The sequence below is a fragment of the Pollachius pollachius genome, assembly GCF_949987615.1.
Source record: "Pollachius pollachius genome assembly, chromosome: 9".
NCBI lineage: Eukaryota > Metazoa > Chordata > Actinopteri > Gadiformes > Gadidae > Pollachius > Pollachius pollachius.
In genome coordinates, this window is record NC_136942.1 from 24,976,869 (window position 1) to 25,001,965 (window position 25,097).

General features: G+C 49.4%; 2 long non-coding RNA genes across 2 annotated transcripts; both read right to left on the reverse strand.

The window, feature by feature from the left end:
* Nucleotides 1-12,659: 12,659 nt before the first annotated feature.
* On the reverse strand, nucleotides 12,660-13,662 carry LOC307080643. The gene is made up of 3 exons (XR_013812099.1): nucleotides 13,548-13,662; nucleotides 13,355-13,429; nucleotides 12,660-12,923 (listed from the first exon to the last, which is right to left on the reverse strand). It is a non-coding gene; the product is annotated as an uncharacterized lncRNA (long non-coding RNA).
* A 7,853-nt stretch (nucleotides 13,663-21,515) lies between these two features.
* On the reverse strand, nucleotides 21,516-22,518 carry LOC307080503. Its single transcript, XR_013812092.1, has 3 exons — nucleotides 22,404-22,518; nucleotides 22,211-22,285; nucleotides 21,516-21,779 (listed from the first exon to the last, which is right to left on the reverse strand). It is a non-coding gene; the product is annotated as an uncharacterized lncRNA (long non-coding RNA).
* Nucleotides 22,519-25,097: the final 2,579 nt, after the last annotated feature.

Below are 25,097 nucleotides of genomic sequence, written 5' to 3' on the forward strand. Positions count from 1 at the left end.
CCCTGACCTGACTATATTCTCATGTATGTGTTATGTGTTAAAAGTTGACTATATTATAAGGTGACTGCCATGTGATGTGCTCAGCAGGTTATTTTGCCCCAACATATCCCCCTCAAGTCGTCGCAAGACGACTTTTACTCATTAGGGGTACGAGGGATAGGACTCCAGCGCGGGACTACCATCATAACATTATTAAACAATAACAATATAAATGCAACAATCACACAAATACACTAACGATCACAGGAAAGAAATGTAACCACGAAACGTGTCCCTAAATAATAGCGAAGATATGAGGCAGATAGCGAATGGCAATCCCCCTCAACCCATCCCCAGAGGACCACACACTAAGGATGTGAGGAGGAGTTGACTGGCCGTGTTACAACAAGCAATCACACGCATGGGGCATCCAGGGTAGGCCCGGGGCACGGGAACAACTGAAACCATGGAATAGTCCTGAGCGTCATCATGGGCAGGAGGTCGCAAGGCGCCACCTGAGCATTAGACCCTTTTATTCAACTGCGCTCAGGACCTCGTCTGATAAACGGGCAATCAAGGCCCCTGGAATCTCGCCCGTGTGAATCCCCGAGCTCCATCTAGTGGGACAGCGATATAAACAACAACATTTACGTTCCCGACGTCGGTTGCGTAGACGCGGGCATAGATATGGGAGCGGCTAAAAACAGTGAAGCGTACAGAAGCGAATACAGCCAGGGGTGCCCTCAAGCCGTAAGGGAGCGGGCCGCAGCCCCTGGTACCGGAACGCAGATCCCTGGTCCGGGCGTCGTGGGTGCTTCAGGTGGGAGGGGGGTGATGCCGTTGGCGGGGACGGGAATGGGGCAGCCCACCTGGAGAGGTTACTAGCACGTCACAGGCGGGGGGGGGGGGGGGGGGGGGGGGGGAAGAGGGAAGGGGTGTCAGCCGACGGTGATGGAAACAGGACGCCGGGGCCGTGCATCTGGAGAGGCCACTCGCACTCACGGGTAGATGTCCGGCTCGGCGGGGGCTGGGAGTGTCTCTTCGGAGGCGTAGGTTGGGAGTGTGTAGGGGAGCTCGTCCTCAAAGTCAGAGGCTGCAGGGCGAGGGAGGGTCCCTTGGAGGTCTGGTCGTGCTCGGAGTTCCGACAGGATGCGAGGCGCGCAGTTGTGGGGGGTGCCGTCTGTGTCTGCGGGATACTCTCCGGTCATATTTACTCCTTTTGTTGAGTAGCTCACCGAGGGATCTGTCAGGGCCTCGGTCAACCGGATCTGGGTAATGGCAGCCGACAGGGTGAAGAGTGAGCTCTCCACTGCAGCCTTGACTCCGTGAGTGGTGTGCACTACCGTGGGGTTGTTCATGGTGAGGAACTGTGTCTTCCGTAGGGCGATGGCGATGGCCATGAGATGTCTGGCACAGTGAGGGAGTCCTAGGCCCGGAGTGGGTAGGGCCGAGCTGTGATAGTGGAGGATCCTTCGGGTGCCGGGCTTTGCCTGCCAGAGGGTGGCCGCTACATTTCCGTTCCTCTGTGTGACGTCCAGATGGAAGGGGGCCGTATAGTCGGGGGCTTGGAGGGCGGCGGCTGAGTGGAGGGCCTGTTTCAGCTGATGGAAGGCGGTGTCTTTTCCTGAGTCCCACTCCAGCGGGGCCCGTAGGTTTCGGGCCCCGGCTGTGGTGACCATCTGGCGGAGTTCGGACGTTCGCTCTGTGAATTCCGGGAGGTACTGGCGGCTGTAGTTGCACAGGCCCAGGAAGGCCAACATTTGGCGAACCGTGGCGGGTTTTGGGTAATTCAGGATGGTTTCTCGGGTATCCTGGGTCATGTCTCTGGTATCTTCTCCGATCAGCCTCCCCAGGAATTTCACCCTGGGCCGGACAGACTGTAGTTTGGGCCGCTTGACCTTGTACCCTGCTTTCCCTAGGGTTTCGAGCAGGGTCTTGGTAGCATCCACACAGGTTTGTCTGGTAGGCGCGGCGAGCAGGATGTCGTCTACATATTGAACCATAACCACTCCGTCGGGAAGTACAGTGTCCTTGAGGTCCTTCCGCACACAGTCGTTGAATATGGTGGGGGTCGATCGGTACCCCTGTGGCATTCGGGTGTAGGTGAGTTTTTCTCCCCTCCAGGTAAAAGAGAAGATGTCTTGTGAGTCTTTGTTCAGGGGGATGCAGAAGAAGGCGTTGGCCAGGTCTATTGCAGAGAACCAGAGGTGGTCGGGGTTAACCACGTGGAGCGCCACCTGCGGGTTTGGCACCCTCTCGGGGGGTCCTTCCGTGGCGTCGTTTATTAGGCGGAGATCATGGGCCATCCTCCACGTGAGTCCGTCCGCCTTCTTCACTGGGAGAATCGGGGTGTTCCAAAGGGACTGAGAGGGCCGGAGCACTCCTACCTCTTTGAGTCCCTGTATGGTGGCAGTGATCCCTGCTTCTGCCTCGGGTCTGACCTTGTATTGGGGCTGATGAATCGGGGTTTGATCGGGTTTGAGAGGTATTTGGATGTTGTGTTGGGGGGTAAACCCCATGTCGTAGGCGCCGGTGGCCCAGAGATTCTGAGGGAGGCCGTCTAGCATGATCTTTACGTCGGGGTCTTCGGCTTCCAGGGGGCTGGGGGTGTCGACCTCCTCAGGGGCAAGCGGTCGGTCGCACTCCACTCGTTCTGCCACCCCCCAGGAGGCCGTTTGGGGGAAGGAGACCCGGATCAAGCCTTTGTCAGGGGCTAGGTGAATGTGTGGGTTGTCGGTGGGGGCCCACTCTCGTACTTGAGTCGCTCGGCAGACCATGGGCCCCAGCTTCATAGCCGTGTGGTGCTTGGCTACTGCCAGGGTCACGTGTGGTCGGGACTCGGGTTTGAGGCGGTACCAATATTCTTGATCCGGGGTGAGAAGGGTGAGGGCCGCCACCCCCTCAGGTCCGATGAACATTGTTTCGTAGAGGCACTTCTGGCCGGTTCCCTCCATGGTGCGTCTCCATTGTTCGTCGTAGCTTTCGTCTGGGTCTCGAAGGACATTGAGGGTCGTGTGGAGGGGGTCGTGCGGTGGGTATAAGTCCCCCTGTTGATGGATCCAGGGGGCCCACTCTCGGTATGTTTCTTCTAGGGGCTTGAATCCGTCCGGGGTAGTCATGTTCCGGATCCAATATACGTCTGACGGGGGGCTTCGGGGCGGGGGTTCATGCACCAGCATCATCTGGAGCGGTTGGTCGGCTTCTGTCGTCATTGTAGTCCCTTCGGGGGAACAGCTGATGAGGCAGTTGATTTTGCTCAGGATGTCTCTACCCATGAGGTTGGTGGGACACTTGGGGGCATATAGGAGGGAGTGGTAGAAGGTTTGTCCCAGGATGGTGAGCGGCAAGGGGGTGGTGAAGGGGTTGGTCTTTTCTATTCCCGAGAACCCCATGGTAGTCAGGGTTCGAGTGGAGAGGGGCGGGATTTCATGGTTCAGGTCCCCGATGGTGGATACTGTGGCTCCGGTGTCGACCATGAAACGAATTGGTGTTTGGTTTACGAGTCCATCCACCATTGGGGCTCCCGTTCCCAGGTTCACCACCTGGGTCCCTCTCGAGGCTCTCGGGTCCCGTCAATATTGGCCGTTGTATCCCGGGTCCTCCCAGAGAGGGTACATCGGGGTCCCGGGGTTTGAGGCATGTGTCGGTCCATTTCCAGGGTTACCGCGGGTCGGGCCGGGTTGCTGCTGATGATCCTGTTGGTCGTGTTGCATCGCTGGCTGTCCCGCTTGGGGGCACTCCTTCGCCCAGTGTCCCATGAGCCCACAAATGAAGCAGGGGTAGGACCGGGGGTTTGTGTTTGGGGTCCGGCCTCTTCCTCTCCATTTGAATCCGCCTCTTTGTTTGGACTGTTGGTTCTGATACATCCCGGGTCCCGTCTGTGTTGCTGGGTTCGAGGGTGGGTGTGTGGGGTATGGATACGATGGGTACGGGTACGGGTACGGGTACGGCGGGGACTGGGGCCCCCATGCTTGAGCGGGAGGGGCTTGCATCTGGGTCGGAGGGGGTCCGCTGGGCTGTACCAAGGGGTTGGGGGCAGGCAGCGGGGCCGGAGGCGTGGCCACTTCGAGGGGCATGATCTCGGAGGCGTGGTCTTTGTTGGACTCCTTCTTGTCCCGGTTGTGTTCCTGGGTTGCTTTCTTGACGTCCATGCGCAAGAGTCGTTTCCTCAGGTCGCGGTCTTCTTTGACGTCCTCGTCCTCCCGTTCTTGCTCCAGGTTCACGTGGTGTGTAATGGCCTCCTCCCAGTCCATGGCGTTCATTCTTCCGAGTCCAATCACTGTTTTGAGGCCTTCGCGGGTCTTGGTGCAGAGACCCGTCTCAACCGCGATCCGGAACATGGCCTCGGTGGCGGCGGAGGCTCCTGGTCGGGTTCCGAATCCGTCTTTCCATCGTTCAGTGGCTCTTGTGAGGTATTCGCCCGCTGATTCACTGGGTTTTCTTTTCAGGCCGGTCATGCATGCTGCTGAGTTCTGAGGGGGGTATAGGCCCCTCAGGGCCTCCCACCATATGGGGCGGAAGGGGTCGAAAGGGGAGTCGTCCGGCTCTCTGGTGGTTCTGGCTGCGGTTTCCACGTCGTTGACTGCCCGGGGTCCTTCTCCTCTCATGAGGACCGCTCGGATGTCCCCCATGGTGAGCCGGTCAGCTGTGGTCAGTCGCTCGAGGTTTCTGATCCACTTGCCCGCCCCCTGTTTGATCGGGGGAAGGTCTTCCACTACTCCCTTGAGGTCGCGGTGGGTCCAGGGAACGTACATCGCTCGTCCTGCAGGGGTGTCCATTAGCGGGAACATCAGTCCTGGGCCCTCATCCAGGTCGCGGTTCGTCCAGTGGTCGAGGGCTTGGCTCCGTTGTGTCGGGGGGCCAGCTTGTGGAGTGCTGGTGATGGCCAGGGTCGCGATCGGGGTTGCGGTACTTCGGGCTTGTGATCTGCCCGGGCCAATTGTCCTGTGGATTGCGCCTCTTCTCCACCTCTGATCTCTGCCTTCGCTCCTTTCCCGCAGCTGTCGAGACAGGAGATGGACTTCTGTCTCGATGCCGAGGGACATTCTTTCCAGCGCTTCTTCTTTCCATCTCGTTCCCACTGGGTCCCACTCCACGGTGTCTGCGTCTTCTTCATCTCTTTCGTCTCTTTCCTCGTGTCTTTCGTGTCTCCCCTGGGGAATCCCGGAGTGTCTTCTCATTTCTGTTGTTGCTACTGTCACTTCCGTTTCTTCTTCTTTAGACGATAGGTTGATCAGGAAGGAGGCCAAGTCCAATGTGTTGGCGCCAGGTACGCCGATCCGCGTACGCATCCTTTCTGCTTCCGGTTGGGCTTCCCCTGGTGTTGGTGGCCTGGTTTCGGGGGCCTGGGCTTGGCTGTAGCTGGAGGAGGGGGGTGTCCAGTTCTCGGTGCTGGATGGTTCTTGCCCCAATGGCCCGGTCCTTCCTGGTATCATCGGGCATGGGAAGGGAGCTGTTGTCAGCTTCGGGCTTTCCTTGCTTTGTGGGTGGTTTGTCCTTGTGAAGTGGACCCCTTCTTTGGCTCGTTCCGGTTCCGGGGGGGGGGGTCTTTGCCAGGTCACCGTGACCGGGGACTGAGATGTGGCGTGGGTTATTTCGATAACTGGGCACATGAGATGGGGGGGACCCGGGAACCTGGAAGTCGGTCGGGGCATAGGGGAGGGAGTGGTTGTACGGAGGTGGGCGGGCCTGCTCATCGGCCTTCGGTAGGGAGGGATAAGGTGAAGCTGTCAGGCTCGGTTGGGTAGGGGTCACTTGGTCCGTTAGGAAGGGATTCCTGGAGGAGGGGGCTGGTTTTAGGGTGTGGGGCGGGAGGCAAGAGGCCAATGCTTTTAATACTAAGATTCTCTTTTGTCTTTTCCGGTCTTGGGTTTCGAGTGCATCCGTTCGTCCCGTCATGGCTCCGGCGTTGTCGCGACGGACCTTTGCCCGCTCATACTGGCTGCCAATGTACGCGTGTATGGCGGCCCGGCCGGTGTGGTCGAGGGGTCCCATTCGGATCACGCCCTCTTTCTGCCAGGTTTTAATGTAGTCATCACATCGGTTCTCCCATTTCTTCCGGTCTTGGCCTTTCAATATTTTTCCCGGTTCAGCGTTGAGGCACAACCAGCCCAGCGCTCTGGTCCGTTGCTCGTCCGACATGGTGGGTGTGTTCGCCGTTCCTTAGCAGCCTGGTGTGGGGGTGGTCGGGGTCGTGGACGCCTTTGCACTGGAGGCCGGGTGCGGGGAGGTTTGTCTTTTTATCTTTATTATTCACCGGGATAATTCTTCTAGCAGGGGGTGATCGAGAGTCGGGGTTGGATTGGTATTGATGTTGTCCAGTGGGGGGCGCTGTGGCTTGGGAAGGGTAAGGTTGGAGTGTTCCGGCAGGGGGCGCTGTAGTTGGGGAAGGGTAGAGTTGGAGTTGTCCAGTGGGGGGGGGGCGCTGTGGCTTGGGAAGGGTAAGGTTGGAGTGTTCCAGTAGGGGGCAGTCTAGTTGGGGAAGGGTAAGGTTTGAGTGGTCCAGTAGGGGGCGCGGTAGTTGGGGAAGGGTAGAGTTGGAGTTGTCCAGTGGGGGGCGCTGTAGTTGGGGAAGGGTAGAGTTGGAGTTGTCCAGTGGGGGGGCGCTGTGGCTTGGGAAGGGTAAGGTTGGAGTGTTCCAGTAGGGGGCAGTCTAGTTGGGGAAGGGTAAGGTTTGAGTGGTCCAGCAGGGGGCGGTCTAGTTGGGGAAGGGTAAGGTTGGAGTGGTCCAGTAGGGGGCGCGGTAGTTGGGGAAGGGTAGAGTTGGAGTTGTCCAGTGGGGGGCGCTGTAGTTGGGGAAGGGTAGAGTTGGAGTTGTCCAGTGGGGGGGCGCTGTGGCTTGGGAAGGGTAAGGTTGGAGTGTTCCGGCAGGGGGCAGTCTAGTTGGAGAAGGGTAAAGTTGGAGTGGTCCAGTAGGGGGCAGTCTAGTTGGGGAAGGGCAAGGTTGGAGTTGTCCAGTGGGGGGCACGGTGGTTGGGGAAGGGTAAGGTTGGAGTGGTCCAGTGGGGGGCGCTGTGGTTGGGGAAGGGTAAGAGTTGGAGTGGTCCAGCAGGGGGCAGTCTAGTTGGGGAAGGGTAAGGTTGGAGTGGTCCAGTGGGGGGCACGGTGGTTGGGGAAGGGTAAAGTTGGAGTGGTCCAGTAGGGGGCGCTGTAGTTGGGGAAGGGTAAGGTTGGAGTGGTCCAGCAGGGGGCAGTCTAGTTGGGGAAGGGCAAGGTTGGAGTTGTCCAGTGGGGGGCGCTATGGCTGGGGAAGGGTAAGGTTGGAGTGGTCCAGTAGGGGGCAGTCTAGTTGGGGAAGGGCAAGGTTGGAGTTGTCCAGTGGGGGGCGCTATGGCTGGGGAAGGGTAAGGTTGGAGTGGTCCAGCAGGGGGCAGTCTAGTTGGGGAAGGGCAAGGTTGGAGTTGTCCAGTGGGGGGCGCTATGGCTGGGGAAGGGTAAGGTTGGAGTGGTCCAGTAGGGGGCAGTCTAGTTGGGGAAGGGCAAGGTTGGAGTTGTCCAGTGGGGGGCGCTATGGCTGGGGAAGGGTAAGGTTGGAGTGGCTAAACTTTTGGCGGAGGGGGAGGTGTGGCTTCGGACTGAGCGAGAGAACTCAAAAAATGGCGGCCCTGATGCTATAACTCTGTGTGGCCTGTCTAACACACAAGAGCGGATGAGAGACTAGGGGGTAACTTTTGTCACTCTTGGAGGAGGAGAACGAGAAAAAGGAGGAAAAAACAGGGGGGAGGGAAGCAAAAAACAACAACAGGGCCTATAGACGTTATTCAATCCATCCAGATATTCTTTATAGCCAATAATCGTTATCTATCTTTATTGATTAATCTGCGTCAATCAGACTAAACCGTCAACCAACGCGGCAAAGAGATGTTGTTTAGTATTGTGGTTTATCTATGCGACAGGTCCGGCAGTAATTCAAAGAAACACAGTAAAAGAGATATCATTTATCCTTGTCAACTTGTCTAGGTCTAGTTTTAACGGTTCAAACAGTAAATTGAAGCGACACAGTAAAAAAGGTTATTTATCATTGTCAATTTATCTATTTCCGCTGGTTACGCCATAGAGCAACGCAATACGTCAGAGAGACATTTATTCATTATTATCAATCTATCTATTCCTACATTTACCCGTTTTAACGGACAAAGATAGAGCGGATCACGCATACACACCCACTGATTCACTCACAGATTATCACGCATACACACCCACTGATTCACTCACAGATTCCCTCTTTCTCGCAGACGCACCCAGAAACATATCGACAGACTTCTCATTCTGTGTCCCGCACCCACAATCATCAGACACAGCAGAATAGCGTTAAGCATAGCAAAGCAAGCAAGCGTTGCACACATATTTCCATATTTTAGCCGGCCCAAAAATACGCTCGCTCTCTTTCTTTCTCTCTCTCTGGGCCTCTTACACACACACACACACACACACACAGCCACTCCGTCTCTCTCTCTCTTATTCTCGCGCATACACACACTGCCTCTCGTTCACTCGCGCATACACACGCTGTTTCCTTTGCAAAGGGACTTTAACCCTGATAAAGGACTCTAAACTTCTCACCACATAGAATTATTTAATACACAGATTATTCCATCTGGGTTCCGAACCCGGCCCAGGCATCCCTCTGAGTCCACTCAATGGCTCAGGCATATATTCCATCTGGGTTCCGAACCCGGCCCAGGCATCCCTCTGAGTCCACTCAATGGCTCAGGCATATATTCCATCTGGGTTCCGAACCCGGCCCAGGCATCCCTCTGAGTCCACTCAATGGCTCAGGCATATATTCCATCTGGGTTCCGAACCCGGCCCAGGCATCCCTCTGAGTCCACTCAATGGCTCAGGCATATATATTCTGGCCATCGGTAGTCTTGTATCACTGACCGATTCTTATAGGCCCTATGGTCTCGAGGGTATTCTTTCACCATGCAACGAGCCGATATTCGATGTGTCACGCATTCGGGGTCAATCGGGTTTTACGGGGAAATGCTGGGGTGCAGTCCTATTAGTCCCCACGAGATATCCCGTAGCGAACCGTTCTCACAGTCTCATCTCCTAATGTGGTTCCTATATAACTATGCAGAGTTTGGATTTTATCAACAGGTTCTGCCTACCTTTTGTTGGGCGATCGCGAGGTGAGACTGCAGGAATCGGTCCGGTTCTCCGGGGTCCCGAGGCCGTGCCGCTCTCCGTCTCTCGTTTCCCAGTTGCGGTCCAATTCAGAAAAAATCACGTCGGGGTCACCAATTTGTTGGGAAAAACGGTCTGTCTAGTTACTGGACCAGATGAAATGAGACGGAGAGGTAATAAAGTCTATCGGCACGAGGACCTTGGATTTATTAAGTAAAGTGGCAACGGTTATACAGAGTCATAAGCGTGAGAAATCGAATATGTCTAAGTCCCTAATCAGCGCTGATGGTTCGTCCGGAGCTTCGCCTCCGTGGAAGGTCTGCTTCGGAAGAAGGTGAAGAGTCTCAGAGTGATACAGTTTTATGCTGTATCTCCTCGTGATGAGGTGTGTGCGTTTGAGATGTGTGTGGTTCTGTGTGTTTTTACTTGACCTTGGTTCCCAGGCTCTAGTGTATGCATGTATATCTTCTTGTGTTCCTCCTTACGGGGGAGAGCTTCAGAGCATTCATCCGTTGTGGTCCTCCCGTCCTTGAGGATGACTGGTGCATTGTCTGAGTGTCTACTATCTGCCGGGAGGAGACACGGGGCCCTGGCTCCGGCCCTGACCTGACTATATTCTCATGTATGTGTTATGTGTTAAAAGTTGACTATATTATAAGGTGACTGCCATGTGATGTGCTCAGCAGGTTATTTTGCCCCAACACTACTTTGACTATGTTTTCGGTGTGGTAAATGGTGTTTATGACTTAAAATATCTTGAGTAGTATGGTATGGTATAGTATGGTCATCTGAGATGACCAAGGAGGGATTGTTACGTATTTTAAGCACATGGGCTGCCATACATAGCCACTAGGAAGTAGGATCGAACACATAAACTGTAATTACCATACATAGCCACTAGGAAGTAGGATCAAACACGTAAGCTGCAATAACTATTCCAGCCACAGATGTCAGCACCTTTAGACAGGTGAGGAGGGCGGAGCCAATACGACACACAGGCCACTCCTACTCGGTATTAAAGCAGGGCCTGGAGCCAACGAGATCAGAAACATCCGGCAGTCCATACTAGGGAGTTAGGTACACAGGCCTGCTGTTTGTCGCTTACACGCGTGTCCATACAATTCCCCTCCTTTTGCTTCATAGTTACCATACCGAAATACGAGAACGCAACAATAGGGTATGATACACAATTTGATGTAGTACATGATACACACAACTTTATATAGTACATGATACACACAACTTTACATAGTACATTATACATAACTGTATAGAGTACACATGATACACAACTTTATATAGCCCATGATACACAACTCTATATAGTACATGATACACAAGTATGACCAGTATACGACACACAAGAGCACATGGTAAACAAGTTTACTTAGTACATGATACACTATTGTAGACCTACTGAGGGCCTTAAGGTGCGTTTGCTTTTTAGAGATCCAGGCAGCGGGTTGAAGATCAGGCGGTGAAGTTTTTCACAGAGAGCTGACAAAATGTTGCTTCTCTACTGAAGGCTGCCCATCAGCAGGTTAGGGTTAGGGTTAGGGTTAGGGGTTAGGGTTAGGGTTAGGGTTAGGGTTAGTAGGGTTAGGGTTAGGGTTAGGGTTAGGATGGTTAGGGTTAGGGTTAGGGTTAGTTTCTGAGGGTAATCTCTCCGGTAACGGAGAGGGGATGCACGGTCCATCCGGCCCTCGGGCCTCCAGCGGTCCCGACCCCCGGATCTGAGGTTGGGACGGTAGTCTCTCGACGGTGAAGGGGGACGCCTGAATCCGCGTGGTGAGCGGGGACGTTGGACCCTGGGTGGTGAGTAGGTAGGTCTCTCTCTGGGTGGGTATAGGTCATCTCTCTCCCTGGGCCGCGGGGAAGGCCGTCGATATCTGGGTGGTGATGGTGAACGCCAGGTCCTCGGTGGTGGGTCGGCACGTCTGGCTCCATATTGCAAGTAATTCCTCGGTGGTGTATCGGGACGTCGGCCTCTCGGTGGTGATAATCGGTATTCCTCTCTGCTCCGTGGATAATGCCATTCCTCCGCTCGAGGATATTGGGGCCTACCTCGTGGCGAGTGGAAACGACCACGACGTCTGTTGTAGCGCACCTCGGTCCACTCGCTCATCGTGTTGGAGCGATGAAAAAGATCCAAAAAAACGTTCTGTATTTGTCCTAAATAAAAATAAACTATTACCTAATAATAATAATGATAAAATTCCTTGTATGCAGATTATAAGATATTTATTACACTTTACAAAAGATACAACGTTTCGACCTAATGGAGTCTTCTTCAGGAATGACATCACAAGATCATTACATATAGGTAATAGCTTTTTCCGCGTGACCTCCCGGGAGGAACAACTTCCCGTGTTCTCCGGAGATGACATTATTACAAAATTCAATACTAGAATACAAATAAACAGCACAAAATGCATAATATGGGCAAGTGTCCTTCAAGGTCCATTATAACAATATACATCGGTAAGTATTTACATTTATTTTTATATAACCGTACGAATTACGATCCGTGTACGTCAATAGCTGCTGTGGTATGATGGCGCCATCTAGGGTATGAAACCCGGCGGTACATGAAAACATTGTTTATTTAAACAGGTGGTAATATAAACAACAATCATGGAATACAGTGGGGTCCAACTGGACTTTATTCATAGAAAATAAAAAATGAAAAATAAAAAACATCATCAAACCATTAAACTCTTTACAATGTTGTTTAATGTAGACTGGGTTATGGTTAAAGTAAGGATTGGGTTTTAAGGTTTGTTATTGCTAAATCTGGGTTAGGATTGGGTATGTGGAGGCGTATAGGGTTAGGGTTAGGTATAAGAGATACTGGGTTATGGTTAGGTTTATAGAATGGTATGGGTTATAGTAGAAGCGGTTTTATGGTAAGTATTAATGTTGGGTTATAATTGGTTGTTGTTAAGGTTTAGGTTATGTGTTAATGTGGGATTGGTTATGTTTAGTAGTTTTGGGATTGGGATTAGTATTCACCGGGTTATGGTTAGGGTTAGGGTTAGGGTTAGGTATGAGAAGCTGAGTGCCAACGCCGAAGGCGGTGGCACTAAATGCACGGGCCTAGATATGAAAGGCAACAAGGTCACCTCCACCCCAAAACCAAACCAGAGGGCCATAAGGCATCAAATTAACACATCTATAGACACTCAGCTCTTTTCCCTTTAAACCATAGAACAGCTGGGGTTTGTTTGGAGTGTTAAAGTCTTAAGGTTAGGAATAAGATTGGGGGGCGGGGTTGAGGTTAGGGTTAGGGCTAGGGTCAGGGTTGGGGTTAGGGTTAGGATAGGGGTTGGGGTCGGGGTTAGGGTTAGGGGTTAAGGTAGGGGTTGGGTTAAGGGCTAGTGTAACCAGCCTTAGCTCTAATTGTTGCTTTTTAAAACTAAGAGATACAGATATTTTATCAGTGCATTAATTAACTCGTGGACTAGTAAAACAGAAGTCTAGATCGCTCTAGGAGAAAGGGGTACTGGCAAATGCATTGAGTGACAGAGTAAGGAATTGACACGACAAACAGGTAAGTTTTAAGTGTGTTATATTGTTTTGAATAAAGAAATAAAATAAAAATAAAATGTTTACAGTGTCAACACACACATGAGATATCGACCACAGTTTTCAATAAATTCAGTCTCTGAATTTATCACAGTCTCTGTTTTGGGTAGCTCGCCACGACCACTGAGGTCCCTTCTACCTTACAGAACAGGAGGAAATCCTCAGCAGAAGAAGTAGTCTTTGTGTAGATCTCAAACCCAGGAATCCATACCAAAGAAAAAAAACCCGGCCTATAAAGGCCAAAAGAAGGGGTTACTATATCATTAATCTAAATAAAATATACTTCTAAATGTAAATAAATGCATATAAACACATATTTATACATGTACATTATAACATTGTTTCTTAATAATTGTTTTAACCACTTTTTACTGTGCTTTTTAAATGAACTGAACACAATATAAACATCAACATGAGCCAAAATGGCGGAATATTTCTTTACATTCATCCCCTCTCTTTTTCTCTTTTTTTCTCTACCGCCGCTCACTCTCAGAGAAAATACAGAGCGGGGTATAATGTACATAAACACCGTAATATAAAACAATTTTTTTTAAACACTATACACATGAATTTAATGCCTCACTAATCCATATTAACATTAGCAGATGCACATTTCAGCTCCGTTCATCGGACTTTTATCAATTAAGTTCAGGCTACTCACCAGAGGCTCAACTTCACATACACACACACACTCCGGGTACAAGGAAGAATACACGGCTCGTCTGTCCAGATTCCGCTTTTTTAAGAGACAGGGACATGGGAGTTTAGTAATGTATAACCTCAAAAATATAATTTAGCGAAGTACATGTGGCTAATGGTCGGAGCTAGCGCCGTAGCGGCTAATAAGCACTCACGTTCTCCTCCGTCTCCGTCACAAACACACGGTCCGCTTCCAACCACGGCAAAAGAAAAAGACTTCGCTCTCTGCGCCGACGATATAAAGTTAATTCAGACTTTGGAATATCTGTCTTCCTTTCACAAAAAACGGTAATATCTGCAGCCGAAGCTTAGCATGCAGCCACCTCGACGACGGTCCGGCAGAGAGGGAGAAAAAAAAACAACACGCCTGCACGTACACCCTGACGGCGTCTGATTGGTTACTCCGCTTCACATCGCGCGAACTCCTCATGTCACCTGAATCTTTTACACTTCCAGAAAGGCACATTCGCCACACTTGAAATAAACAAAACATTCTTTTTAAAACAGATGTAAATAAACTTGCGTATATTAATCTTTTAAATCTATTTATTGACATATTTATGATTTTATCATAAATCCTATTTATTCATTTTATGTAAGATTATTTTAAATCAAACTATTTATTTATTTCTGTCACATTTATTTATTTATCATTTATTAATTTATTGATCTAATCAATTAACTGATAGCTGGACTAGGATAAGGGCCTAGTAACCTGGGTTACACCCTCCCCTTCTAAAGGTGTGTATGTCCCATTACACCCACATGACTATGAATTGGCCTTGGGGTTACTTGGAGGATTGTCTGCATAGCCAGGATTCTGTAGTGCATCGGCAAAAGCAAGGTTGAGGCCTTGGAAGAGGGACTGGACTATAGACAGCAAGGGATTTCCCCGTTGACCATACTGTAGTCGTTCAGGTTGTTCTCTACGCCTCTGGGAACGTCTGGGAACACTGTCACCCTCACTCTCTCCCACGATGACTGGAGAGGTTCCTCTTCCAGATGTCCCAGCTGCAGTTCCCTCATTGGTCCTGTCCACTGACACATCCTCACAAGTATTATTGACAGAGCATCCTTCATCCTTGCTGCTGTCAATGAATGACAGGTCTGAGAAAACAGGAAGACTTTCATCCATAATGTTTGGTTCTGAGGGAGACTCCGACATGCTCGGCTGAACAGGTAAGGTCTCATCCTCCTGTCTTGAAATGTCAAAGGGGGTGTCCTGAGAGTTTCCAAACAGAGCTCTTCTCACTTTGGGGGGATCAGTTTCTCTGTGCCTTGAGGTGACCTCAGCCTCTGGAACAACAACTGCTGAGGTTCCTTTCCATCCAGAACAGCTTGGCTCATTTGAGGTGTCATCCCTGAAAACTGAAGGTTTCTCTGACTTGGATGGAATGATCTCCACAGGCATCCACTGTACTGTCCCTCTTTCAGGTGTACGTCTCTTTCCTCTGTGTCGTTTTTCCATGATTAATGTCTCTGTCCTTTCTTCCAGGTCGACAGGAGCAGGAAACCAACCAGCTGAAGACGAGGTGGGTTGTTTTGTCTCTCCAAGATGTCTCTCCTTAGCAGGTGCTGTCTCTGGCCGGGTCAAAAGTCTTGTTTCAATGAAGTCAGAATTCAATGTCTCTCCAGGTAAGTAGTAGTAGTAGTCACTGCCTTCTGACTCTGAGTTGTCATCTGCCACCTCAGAATCGGCTGCGGCTTCCATTCTCAACTGTCTCCTTGTTCTAGGTTTGCCGATAGTCTGCTTCAGAGGTTGCTCGGGCTCAGCCACAGGTAAGAACCCACACGGCAGTAAGAGGTCACGGTGTAAGGTGCGAAGTGGTCCATCTTTTCCCTCTGGTTTGACAGAGTACACAGGTAGGTCACCAGCACGTCTGACCACTACGTGAATGTCTGGTTCCCATTTGTCGGCCAACTTGTGTTTCCCTCTTATCCGAACATTCCTCACAAGGACTCGATCTCCTGCCTCAAGTGTGGACTCGACGACTCTCTTGTCAAACCGTTGTTTGTTGCGCTCAGCTGTCTTTGAGGCATTTTCAGTGGCAACTCGGTAGCTTTCCTCTAGGCGGCCCTTTAAGTCATGCACATACTGGGAATGTGACTTGGGTTCACAGCTGGAAGGGAGACCGAACGCCAAATCAACTGGGAGCCGGGGTTGCCTGCCGAACATTAGTTCGTAGGGACTGAATCCGGTCACGTCATTCCGCGTGCAGTTATAGGCGTGCACCAGAGGCTTGACAAATTCTCGCCAGCAAGACTTGTCTTTATTTTCCAGAGTGCCCAACATCTGGAGGAGGGTCCTATTGAATCTCTCCACTGGATTCCCCCGGGGGTGGTAAGGGGTAGTCCTGACCTTTTGGATGCCAGCGATGGAGCACAGTTCTTTGATGGTGCGAGATTCAAAATCTGGACCCTGGTCACTCAGAAGTTTTTCCGGAAATCCATAATGCACCAGGAAGTTTTCCCATAAGCACTTAGCCACAGTCTGCGCTTTCTGGTTTCGAGTTGGTATCGCGACTGCGTACTTCGTGAAATGGTCTGTCAGTACCAGTATATCTTTTGTGTTGCTCCGATCAGGCTCCACCGAGAGAAAATCCATGCAGACCAGCTCCAAAGGCCTGTTGGCCTTGATGTTACACAGAGGAGCTGCTCTTTCGTTTGGAGTCTTTCGGCGCACACAACGTTCACACCTCTTGATCTTCTGCTCGACACATGCGGACATTCTAGGCCAATAGAATCGTGACCTCACGAGGTCGAGGGTCCGCTCTATGCCTAGATGGCCTAGATCATCATGTAGTCCTCTCAGTGCTGTGGCTCTGAGTTCAGTTGGTAGAACGGGCTGGTGTGTTACTCGTCCATGTTCTTGTCGCGTTCTGTACAACACTCCACCTCTCAACTCTAGACGCTTCCATTCTCGGAGCCACAAAACAAGTTCTGGAAGCTCTTGTCTCAAGGTGGGTGAGGGCATGTCTCCAGACTCCTTGTGCTCAATGACCACTCTGAGATCAGGGTCGGCCTGTTGCTTTGCTCTCATCTCCTCTTCAGTCCAATGACCAATCACAGGGAGTCCATGATCCTCTTCCCGCTGGAAACCACTGGACAGAGCATCGGAATGGACGGTGAGAGACTCGACCAGTGCGACTGATGGACATGTGGAGTTTTTGTGAGACCACTCAACATCATGCCTCTCACATATGGCCTTCACTGCATCTGGGAGAACAACATCTGGACTCTCCTGATCCTTCAGGTAATGTAGAGTGAACTGTTGGATCCTTTCACGCTCTTTCCTCGACACAGCATCATCCAGGAGCTCCCCATGTGGTCGACGAGAGAGTCCGTCTGCATCCTGATTCTGAGTTCCTGCTCTATATTGGAGCTTGAAGTTGAATGTCGATAGAGCTGATAACCACCTGTAACTCGTGGCATCCAACTTCGCGGAAGTCAGGATGTAAGTTAAGGGATTACTGTCGGTGACGACAGTGAAGTCGGTACCGTACAAGTAATCACTAAACTTAGCAGTGACAGCCCACTTTAGCGCGAGGAATTCCAATTTGTGAGCAGGGTATTTCGCCTCACTCTTTGTCAAACCTCTGCTTGCAAAAGCGATAGCCCTCATCCGTCCATCTTGTTCTTGATACAAAGCCGCACCAAGCCCTGTCGTGCTCGCGTCAGTGTGAAGGACGTATGGGAGTTTGGGGTCTGCAAATCCCAAAACAGGTGCGGTGGTGAGCTTGTCAATGATCTCTTCGAACGCTCTCTGACATTCTGGAGTCCACCTCTTCCCAAAGGATTCCTTCGGATGGAAGTACAGGTGAGTTTTTCCTCTTCCTTGACTGTGTTTCCTGAGAGGTGGGTACCCTGCTGTGAGGTCATTTAGAGGTTTGGTGATCTTTGAGTAGTTCCTCACAAACCGTCTATAGTACCCAGAAAAACCCAGGAAAGAGCGCAGCTGTTTGAGGTTCTCAGGTACTGGCCAGGTCTTTAAGGCTTCAATCTTCTGCGGATCTGTCTCAACTCCGTGCTGGGAGACAATATGACCAAGATACTTAACGGAGGTTTGGAAAAACATACATTTTTCTGATGACAATTTTAAACCATACTCTTTAAGTCGGTTGAGGACCTGTAGCAATCTTGACTCATGTTGCTCCAAGGTATCCGAGAAGATTATGAGATCATCGATGAAGACCAGCGCCTCCTTGCGGTTGAGATCTCCTACACATCTCTCCATCAATCGCTGAAACGTACTCGGCGCGTTGGTAACCCCCTGGGGCATCCTATTAAATTCCCAGAAACCCAGGGGGCACACAAACGCAGTCTTCTGTTTATCAGCCTCTTCCATTTCGACTTGGTAATAGCCCGATTTTAAATCGAGGACTGAGAACCATTTCGAGCCAGTCAAGAGGGAGAACACTTCCTCTAAGTTTGGTAGAGCGTATGCGTCTCTTATGGTCTGTGAGTTGAGTTTCCGGAAGTCGATACACAACCTCACAGAGCCATTTTTCTTCCGCACGACAACGATGGGGGATGCGAAGGGGGACTCGGACTCACGTATGACACCAGAATCTAGCAGCTCTTGAAGATATTTCTTAACTGCATCTACATCGTGTGGATGGATGGGTCTGGGTCGGTGCTTGAAAGGAGTGTTGTCGCTCAGCTTGATGTGATGCTTTACTTTGTTGGTATGACCAAAGTCGATGTCGTGCTGAGAGAAAACCTCAGGCATGCTATTGAGCAGCCCTGTGACTCGCTCTTTCCACTCCGGTGGTAACGGGGAATCCCCAAAATCAAACTCCATCTTTTTGGTTTCAGGAGCGGTCAAGTCAGCGGAGGGATCCTTTCCCATCACCTGTTGAACGGCGTGAATTTCAGCCAACACTGTCCTCGGAGGGATGGTGACGTCATGTTGGGTCTCATTCCTCAGCAGGATTGACATCGAGCAAGGGCGCTTGACAGGTAAGGTGCACAGGGAGCTAGCAACCAGCAATCCGCCAGGAAGGGACGACAACGACGCGGCCTCTACAACTGCCCACTTGTCCTGGTGAGCACCACTCATGTGGACCTGCCCTTCCACAATGGCTGTGCTGCCCGCTGGCACCACTTCGGGGGTGTTACTTCGCGCCTTGATCAGCCCAAGAGCTCCAGTACTTGCTTGCTTTTTCCGTACTTCAAGGATTTTCAAAACCACTCTGTAGCCAGGAAGGAATGACTGAGGGCGACAATCATGCCTTTCAACATAGCTGGAATAGAGGACGTCTAATGAATTGGTGCCGATGAGGATTTGGGGCACACTGCTCACATCGGGGACAACCAACACTAACGTAGGGACTTCAGTCTCTTTTCCCAAAAACTCCTCTGGAAACAACAGGTTGAGTTCTACGTACCCAAGGTAAGGCACGGCCTGTCCATTGGCTCCCTCTACTTGCAGCTCCACATCCAAAAGGTCGTCCAAGGATTTCAAGGAATGATGGGACAGGTGAGTCTGGAAAAAGGACAGCGGGATAGTGGTCACCTGTGATCCCGTATCTAGCAGGCAATTAACTTTGTGGCCTTCAATAGTGACTTGAGCAGTGCACTTTGTTCCAACTAGCTTGGGCGGCAGTATGGTGGAGGTGGTGTTAGCATTACCACACTTGCTAGCCACTTGCTTTGTTTTTCTAGGGCGTTTGGTTGATCTTTTAGTCCCTGTTTGCCCTGCAACAGGGGCTTCTAGTAGTTTAACTGCTGGATGTTAGTGCTGCCATTTTGCTGATCCCATTGCCGTTGTCTCTCTCTAAGCAGCTGTCTCTTTCCCTCGACAAGGAGGGGATTGGGTTCTCTCTCACAGTTGACTGCCAGGTGAGCGTCTCCACCGCAGCGGAAACAGTACCATGGGCGGGGCCTATTGTTTGCTGATGGCCCTGAACTGGACTGTTCACTCACTCTCTTGTTGGGCGACTGGTGTCGAGCTGTCATGGAGAAGTCTCTTGAGAATGCAGGCGATGGTATCTGATGACTCTGAACTTGGGGTGGATTCACCTGTGCTTGAAGAAAGCCAAGCTGATGTTTCAATGCTTTAATCTCTGTTGCTTCTAGGTGATCGCTTTTAGCTTCCTGAGTTGCTTCCCTCATATCTGCTACCTGTGCTTGAATGTCAGTAATTTGTCTTTTCAATGTGCTGATTTCAGTTGTGTCAGGATAGTTGACTTTGGTTCTACGTGGGGTTGTAGTCTGCATGACAGCAACCTGGGCTTGTATCTCGTTAAGCTGTTTCTTTAAGACATCAGTATCAGTTACTTCTTTCTCAGGGGTAGCACAACTGTATGCAGCTAACTGTTGTGATGCAGCTCTGAACTTTGGGACAGCAGGACTTGGCTTGTGTAGTCCAAGGTGTTTTTTCATACGGTTATGTTTACTTGCCTGTCTGTCTTCTTCTGTTCTGATCAGAAGCACCAGTTCAGCAAACGAAGGCGGTGCATTTGTTTTCCGCTCCAACTGGAGATCGGCGATCAAGCCATCATTCCAGCAGCCTCGACAGAACTGCTTCAGGAGGTAGCGGTTTCGTTCACTCTCTGCGATACCACCCCGTTTGACCACAGCACTCAGAGCTACTTGCAAGCGATTCAGATAATCAGAAGGCTTCTCGTCGTTGTTCTGCAGTGTCCCCATAAACTTAGCCAACAGCTCATCTCCATCCTCTACAGAGCCATAGACTGAATCAAGTAGCTGAAGATACACTGATGGCAAAGCTTGAGGGCTGACATGCCTGATAACATCAGTAGCTGGAGGCAATAAGCTGTCCAAGATCTTGCGTGTTCTGTGCAGGTCAGACATGGAGGGATCTGTCAAGAATAAATCAACATTTGCTCTCCAAGTATCAAAGTCAAGTTCACTGTTCGGACGAGGAAACTTCCCAGAGAAAGGTCTGAGGCGAAATGAAGAGTGCATGGGAGACATAGCTTCATTAGCTCGCATGACATGTTCAACAACGACCCGTTGTACAGCAGCAGGATTAACATCACTCATGGTAAGTACTGAATGTGTCACTGCAGCACTGTCACCATTACCACTGGCTTTGATGGACTGTGACGCTGGGTGTTGAGTGTTCAAGTTAGCAGCCATGCTAGGCGATGGAGCGGCTGTCAAGCCAGCAGGCTGCCACTGACCATTCACACTGGTAGGTAAGGACATCACCTGTGGACTCGGAGTAGCCGCCTCGGGCCTTGGCAGAGCTGGTGTTGATGCTGCTCGGGCATCACCTCTCGATCCACGCTGATCACGACTGGGTGGAGGAGATGGTGGGAACACAGCTGGTAAGTTCCTGATTATCTCAGGTGAGACAGATCCGAGCAGAAGAGAGGGCTGTTGCATGACCTGTGGTGGCGCTTTAATATTTCCAATCTCCTGACCAGTTGCATCAGATGTGTTTAACTGAGAGTCTTCGACTGGTTCAGTGTCAGCGGGGAGGTTCACAACTTTGCCTGCACTCATCTTCATCAGTTCCTCTTTAAGTACACTTTCAAATGACTTCCCACTTTTATCAGCTATGGCTTGCAGTTCCTCAAGATACCCCTTGGTGGCGCTGCTGCTAGCAATGCTAGTGTAAACACTATCTAAGGAGAGCACCTTAAAGGTAACATTTGCATTAGCTGAGCTCTGATACTCTTTTGGCAATATAGGTCTAAATGTGTGCATCGCAGAGCTATTTGCAAATTCCACAATGGAGCAGAGATGATACTCTGATTTTGGATCATCAACGACTAGTACTCTGTTAATAGAGCCATAGTGTTTCAGGTGGCTCTCAAGCTCCTCATCTACTTCAGTTTGAGTTAACCCAATAACAATAACTGAGTTACGAACATTTATCTTTTCATCTTTCACTATATCCATTGTACTATACTGTTGCTTACCCTTTTACTCGTGTCACTCAATAATACTCCACTTTCTCCTGGCTAGCTCGCCAAGTTCTGTAACCAGCCTTAGCTCTAATTGTTGCTTTTTAAAACTAAGAGATACAGATATTTTATCAGTGCATTAATTAACTCGTGGACTAGTAAAACAGAAGTCTAGATCGCTCTAGGAGAAAGGGGTACTGGCAAATGCATTGAGTGACAGAGTAAGGAATTGACACGACAAACAGGTAAGTTTTAAGTGTGTTATATTGTTTTGAATAAAGAAATAAAATAAAAATAAAATGTTTACAGTGTCAACACACACATGAGATATCGACCACAGTTTTCAATAAATTCAGTCTCTGAATTTATCACAGTCTCTGTTTTGGGTAGCTCGCCACGACCACTGAGGTCCCTTCTACCTTACAGAACAGGAGGAAATCCTCAGCAGAAGAAGTAGTCTTTGTGTAGATCTCAAACCCAGGAATCCATACCAAAGAAAAAAAACCCGGCCTATAAAGGCCAAAAGAAGGGGTTACTATATCATTAATCTAAATAAAATATACTTCTAAATGTAAATAAATGCATATAAACACATATTTATACATGTACATTATAACATTGTTTCTTAATAATTGTTTTAACCACTTTTTACTGTGCTTTTTAAATGAACTGAACACAATATAAACATCAACATGAGCCAAAATGGCGGAATATTTCTTTACATTCATCCCCTCTCTTTTTCTCTTTTTTTCTCTACCGCCGCTCACTCTCAGAGAAAATACAGAGCGGGGTATAATGTACATAAACACCGTAATATAAAACATTTTTTTTTAAACACTATACACATGAATTTAATGCCTCACTAATCCATATTAACATTAGCAGATGCACATTTCAGCTCCGTTCATCGGACTTTTATCAATTAAGTTCAGGCTACTCACCAGAGGCTCAACTTCACATACACACACACACTCCGGGTACAAGGAAGAATACACGGCTCGTCTGTCCAGATTCCGCTTTTTTAAGAGACAGGGACATGGGAGTTTAGTAATGTATAACCTCAAAAATATAATTTAGCGAAGTACATGTGGCTAATGGTCGGAGCTAGCGCCGTAGCGGCTAATAAGCACTCACGTTCTCCTCCGTCTCCGTCACAAACACACGGTCCGCTTCCAACCACGGCAAAAGAAAAAGACTTCGCTCTCTGCGCCGACGATATAAAGTTAATTCAGACTTTGGAATATCTGTCTTCCTTTCACAAAAAACGGTAATATCTGCAGCCGAAGCTTAGCATGCAGCCACCTCGACGACGGTCCGGCAGAGAGGGAGAAAAAAAAACAACACGCCTGCACGTACACCCTGACGGCGTCTGATTGGTTACTCCGCTTCACATCGCGCGAACTCCTCATGTCACCTGAATCTTTTACACTTCCAGAAAGGCACATTCGCCACACTTGAAATAAACAAAACATTCTTTTTAAAACAGATGTAAATAAACTTGCGTATATTAATCTTTTAAATCTATTTATTGACATATTTATGATTTTATCATAAATCCTATTTATTCATTTTATGTAAGATTATTTTAAATCAAACTATTTATTTATTTCTGTCACATTTATTTATTTATCATTTATTAATTTATTGATCTAATCAATTAACTGATAGCTGGACTAGGATAAGGGCCTAGTAACCTGGGTTACACTAGGATCAGGGTTGGGGTTAGGATAGGGGTTGGGGTTGGGGTTAGGATTAGGGGTTAAGGTTAGGGTTAGGATTAGGGGTTAGGGTTAGGGTCGGGGTTAAGGATTAGGGTCAAGGTTAGGGTAAGGGTTAGGGTTAGGGACAACCGGGCCTAGGTATAAGAATCCTCATGATCGCCCTCCCCTCTCATTCAAGCCCAACGGCTGTAAAGTATCGAGTTTAACAATCCATTCCCTCTCAGTTCTTTTCCTCTGGGCGATAGACCACCTAGGGTTTGATTGGAGTATCGTGGCTACGAGGTTGTGCCAGCCATGTTGCAAAAAGTGGTCCACGAGAGGGGTATGAGGCCCCTTAGCCCTGCAGATATTATATCTGTGCTGTGTAAATCTGGTTAACAGCGTGTTACCCGTTTCCCCTACATATTGTACGCCACAGCTCTTGCACCAAATCAGATAAACACAGTTCTTGGATTTAGCGGATACACCCCTCTGTGTAGGGAAAATATTTTTGTTATGTTGGTTCCGCGCCCAGAATTGAGTCTGAAAGAAAACTCCATGTCCCGATGGCCTGGGAATCCTCAGTGGTTGGAGTTTAGCTCTGACCAAGGTATCCTGAAGGTTCTTATTTTTCCTGAAGGCCGCTATAATCCTCAACCCCTTCAAATGGTTGTTTTGTACTATAAAATTGTTGAAATTGTTTTTGATAACCTTAACTAATTTAACTGCCGTGGGGGAATACGTGGTGATAAATGGGAGTAAGGGCTCAACCGTTAATGGTTTTGTGTTTGTAAAAGTCTTCAAACCTTTGCGTAAAAAAGAGCGGCAGTACCCCCTGGTGGACAGAGCCGTAAATAGCACCTTGGTGGCTTCTATGAAATAAGCTTCCTTGGTGCATATTCTCTGAAATCTCAAAAGTTGTGACTTAACCAAACCCGCATAAGTGTGTCTAGGGTGGAAACTGGTCTTATAAAGCAGGGCATGTGTGTCAGTTTCTTTAAAGAAGACCCTGATGTCTAGTTTAAGGGACTGGATGAAGTCGTGACCTTTAAAAGTACAAGTGTCAAGGAAATCAACAGAGGAGTGGCTGAAGGTAGACTTGATCTTAATGGATGCGTTATGGTTATTAAGAAAGCTACAGAAAGTATCAAAATCCTCTCTCGAGTGCGGCCAGATGCCCCAAATGTCATCCAAGTATCTATAATAATGAAGGGGTTTTTTCTCACAAGCTGATAGTGCTGAAGTTTCCCACTGGGCCATAAAAATGTTCGCATACGCAGGAGCAAATTTTTTACCCATAGCCGTCCCCTTGGTTTGAAGGAAGAACGTGCCATCAAATTCAAAATCATTTCTGGTTAAGTTTATGTGTAGTAATTTTAGGAGTTCCTTGTCTGGGCGCTTACTGTCAGGATACTCGTGGAAGATGTTTTTTACGGCCTGAATGCCCTCTGGGATATCAATGTTGGTGTAAAGGCTAACCACATCCATTGTGAACAGAAAGGAGTCCACAGGAATACTGAGCTGTCTGATTTTGGCCACGAAATCGTATGTGTCCTTGATATAACTGGCATGCCTAATCGAAAGAGGATTAAGGTAATAATCAATATATTCAGCTGTGAAATACGTTTCACTCCCACAATCTGAAACAATCGGGCGACCAGGGGGTATTTCACCAGGCTTGCTCCACTTGGAGGGATCCTTGTGGATTTTGGGCAACATATAAAACAATCTGGGCCTGGGTTCAGCCCCACCCAAAAGATAGGCCATTTGTTTGTGGTTAATGAATTTTTTAACCACTAGTGACTGAATAATCTCCTGTATCAAGGGAATAGTATCTTTATAGATGGGTTTTTTAAGCCTAGAATAATAGTTGGTGTCGTTCAATTGCCTATAAGCCTCCCACACATATTGAGTCCTGTCCATAACGACAGCAGCGCTACCCTTGTCCGCAGGCTTTATGACTATGTGTTTGTTTTTACGCAACGAGCTAAGGGCTTCAACCTCGAAACTCTCTAAGTTTGGTCTGACCCACCCAATCCGAAGGTCATCATGAAAGTGGCGTAGGTCAGCCTGTATTAGGTGGTTCACCTGGTGAGGCAGTACACCCTCAGGTGGAACCCAGGTGGAC